This window comes from Gobio gobio, assembly GCF_949357685.1.
Source record: "Gobio gobio genome assembly, chromosome: 10".
NCBI classification, from domain to species: domain Eukaryota; kingdom Metazoa; phylum Chordata; class Actinopteri; order Cypriniformes; family Gobionidae; genus Gobio; species Gobio gobio.
In genome coordinates this window covers 15,407,937-15,412,390 of record NC_137116.1, presented here as the reverse complement: position 1 = coordinate 15,412,390, position 4,454 = coordinate 15,407,937, and positions in this window count along the sequence as shown.

Sequence of the window (4,454 nt, the reverse complement as noted above, 5' to 3'; positions counted from 1 at the left end):
GCAGTCTGAGAGGACCACGGAGATCTGCCCGCTTGACCCAGGACTGTAGTCAGAGAGGACCACTGAGATCTGCCCGCTTGACCCAGGACTGCAGTCTGAGAGGACCATGGAGATCTGCCCGCTTGACCCAAGACTGTAGTTTGAGAGGACCATGGAGATCTGCCCGCTTGACCCAAGACTGTAGTTTGAGAGGACCATGGAGATCTGCCCGCTTGACCCAGGACTGTAGTCAGAGAGGACCACGGAGATCTGCCCGCTTGACCCAGGACTGCAGTCTGAGAGGACCACGGAGATCTGCCCGCTTGACCCAGGACTGTAGTCAGAGAGGACCACTGAGATCTGCCCGCTTGACCCAGGACTGCAGTCTGAGAGGACCATGGAGATCTGCCCGCTTGACCCAAGACTGTAGTTTGAGAGGACCATGGAGATCTGCCCGCTTGACCCAAGACTGTAGTTTGAGAGGACCATGGAGATCTGCCCGCTTGACCCAGGACTGTAGTCAGAGAGGACCATGGAGATCTGCCCGCTTGACCCAGGACTGTAGTCAGAGAGGACCATGGAGATCTGCCCGCTTGACCCAGGACTGCAGTCTGAGAGGACCACTGAGATCTGCCCGCTTGACCCAGGACTGTAGTTTGAGAGGACCACTGAGATCTGCCCGCTTGACCCAGGACTGCAGTCTGAGAGGACCATGGAGATCTGCCCGCTTGACTCAAGACTGTAGTTTGAGAGGACCATGGAGATCTGCCCGCTTGACCCAGGACTGCAGTCTGAGAGGACCATGGAGATCTGCCCGCTTGACCCAGGACTGTAGTCAGAGAGGACCATGGAGATCTGCCCGCTTGACCCAGGACTGCAGTCTGAGAGGACCATGGAGATCTGCCCGCTTGACCCAGGACTGCAGTCTGAGAGGACCACGGAGATCTGCCCGCTTGACCCAGGACTGTAGTCAGAGAGGACCATGGAGATCTGCCCGCTTGACCCAGGACTGCAGTCTGAGAGGACCACGGAGATCTGCCCGCTTGACCCAGGACTGCAGTCTGAGAGGACCATGGAGATCTGCCCGCTTGACCCAGGACTGTAGTCAGAGAGGACCATGGAGATCTGCCCGCTTGACCCAGGACTGCAGTCTGAGAGGACCATGGAGATCTGCCCGCTTGACCCAGGACTGCAGTCTGAGAGGACCACGGAGATCTGCCCGCTTGACCCAGGACTGTAGTCAGAGAGGACCATGGAGATCTGCCCGCTTGACCCAGGACTGCAGTCTGAGAGGACCATGGAGATCTGCCCGCTTGACCCAGGACTGTAGTCAGAGAGGACCATGGAGATCTGCCCGCTTGACCCAGGACTGCAGTCTGAGAGGACCACGGAGATCTGCCCGCTTGACCCAGGACTGCAGTCTGAGAGGACCATGGAGATCTGCCCGCTTGACCCAGGACTGTAGTCAGAGAGGACCACGGAGATCTGCCCGCTTGACCCAGGACTGCAGTCTGAGAGGACCATGGAGATCTGCCCGCTTGACCCAGGACTGCAGTCTGAGAGGACCATGGAGATCTGCCCGCTTGACCCAGGACTGCAGTCTGAGAGGACCACGGAGATCTGCCCGCTTGACCCAGGACTGTAGTCAGAGAGGACCATGGAGATCTGCCCGCTTGACCCAGGACTGCAGTCAGAGAGGACCACGGAGATCTGCCCACTTGACCCAGGACTGTAGTCAGAGAGGACCATGGAGATCTGCCCGCTTGACCCAGGACTGCAGTCTGAGAGGACCACGGAGATCTGCCCGCTTGACCCAGGACTGCAGTCTGAGAGGACCACGGAGATCTGCCCGCTTGACCCAGGACTGTAGTCAGAGAGGACCATGGAGATCTGCCCGCTTGACCCAGGACTGCAGTCAGAGAGGACCACGGAGATCTGCCCGCTTGACCCAGGACTGTAGTCAGAGAGGACCATGGAGATCTGCCCGCTTGACCCAGGACTGCAGTCTGAGAGGACCATGGAGATCTGCCCGCTTGACCCAGGACTGCAGTCAGAGAGGACCACGGAGATCTGCCCGCTTGACCCAGGACTGTAGTCAGAGAGGACCATGGAGATCTGCCCGCTTGACCCAGGACTGCAGTCTGAGAGGACCACGGAGATCTGCCCGCTTGACCCAGGACTGCAGTCTGAGAGGACCACGGAGATCTGCCCGCTTGACCCAGGACTGTAGTCAGAGAGGACCACGGAGATCTGCCCGCTTGACCCAGGACTGCAGTCTGAGAGGACCACGGAGATCTGCCCGCTTGACCCAGGACTGCAGTCTGAGAGGACCATGGAGATCTGCCCGCTTGACCCAGGACTGTAGTCAGAGAGGACCACGGAGATCTGCCCGCTTGACCCAGGACTGCAGTCTGAGAGGACCATGGAGATCTGCCCGTTTGACCCAGGACTGCAGTCTGAGAGGACCATGGAGATCTGCCCGCTTGACCCAGGACTGCAGTCTGAGAGGACCATGGAGATCTGCCCGCTTGACCCAGGACTGTAGTTTGAGAGGACCATGGAGATCTGCCCGCTTGACCCAGGACTGTAGTTTGAGAGGACCATGGAGATCTGCCCGCTTGACCCAGGACTGCAGTCTGAGAGGACCTTGGAGATCTGCCCGCTTGACCCAGGACTGTAGTTTGAGAGGACCATGGAGATCTGCCCGCTTGACCCAGGACTGCAGTCTGAGAGGACCATGGAGATCTGCCCTGTGTCCAGACATCGTGATGAGGTCCAGCAGCTCTGAAGTGGTTCTCCTCGCTGAGTTAATCATTCTGTGGGAGGCAGATCACAAAATTTCCTGAGATTTCTGACTGTTATATTGTTTGTCAGTTGATTCATAGACAGTAAAAGAAATGGACACAGTAGGTGTTTCTCAATGTCAAGGATCCTTCCTCTGCAGGACTGGTCCTTCCAAGTCACTTCCTTCAGAGGCTAGGCAAGGCTCCTCTTTAGCAGTCGGAGAACAAGTAAATGGAACAGGCTTGCAAGTGCACGTCAGCCTCATTACGTCAGTGAAAAGGTCCGTTAGCCATCAATAACGTCATTTGTATAATATCAATATGGTAGTAATTTGTACTGGCATTTAAACGTTAAACTTTACTTATATTTACTATGGTTATAACAAATGTTTGGTAACGTAAATACTTACACTTGAAAGCATATTTCCCCGTTAACGCTCCGACTCCGATATTTTGTATTTTTTGAATAAGATAGCAAAGCTGCGCGCATAGGATTGTGGGTGATTTGAGAACGCTAAGTCTACTCGTAAGCATCCTTTCCTGTATATGGCATATTTTTCGAACGAAGGACTCAGACCTTGGTTGAAATTCCGAGGATCCTTGACATTGGAACAGCCCTTCGACGGACGTCGATGACGTAGCATCCTCGAAATTCTGGCTTCCGAGGATCCTTCCTTGACATTGAGAAACGCCTAGGGACCCCAATAGACTTCAACGGGGAAAATTGAAGTCAGGTAGAAGCATCACTTCCTGATGGCTGATGTACTGCAGCCTCAGACTGAGCTTGATGACGTAGATGTGACGTGATCAGCCTGTCTGACAGCTGTAAGTCTTCTAGTAGTTGTGCAAAGTGAATTCTGAATCACCGAATCTTGTAGAGACAGAAAGATTGAGCAGGAGCAACTTTTGATGAATGAAGCAGGATTTGCGACATCTCTATCTGCGTTTATGCCTCCACGTCCCTCCGATTGCCTCATAGACAGTAAAAGATTGCCTTCGAGCTTCTCCTCGGGTCTATCCGCCTGTTTCTCCAGCAACCAATGGGTGCTGACCTACTTCCGCTTTCCGGTATTGTGTTTCCTGTTCAGCGGCTGACCTCTACTAGCGTACCATGATATCGACAGAGAAGGTAACATTACTTTGATTAGAATAAGTTCAATAGTTCTGTGTTGGTATTTTTTATATTTATTTATTTTTCTGTGGGCGGACATGCAGTAAGTTACTATTTTATATAACTTACGAGAAGCAGAGAGAAATGTCGACGCGTCTCCAGCAGCTTGAATATTCCCCTTTGCCATGGCAACTCTCAACGGCCACCAGGACTTATACAGTTTTATAAAAGCTATTTATTATTTGTTGTAAAGTGTAAGAATCACCTCAGAAAAATGTATTCTTCTGTCAGGCGCAGTGAAGCCTATTGTACAAACGCTGTCAAGATGAGATAGTGTAGCCAGGCTGTGTCTGTGTCATTATTCCAACAGTATGTTCATAACTTGTTATGAAATAAAAAGCTTAAAGAGCACCTATCATGGCATTTAAAATGTTCCAAATATTGTTTTAGAAGTCCCCAACAACAGTTTTGCATGCATGCAATGACAAAAATGACTTTAGTTTTCTTATAATATGCATTTATTTTTACCTGTTTTGACAGCGATTCTCAAATGATTCCTTTAGTGATTCACTTTTCAAAAC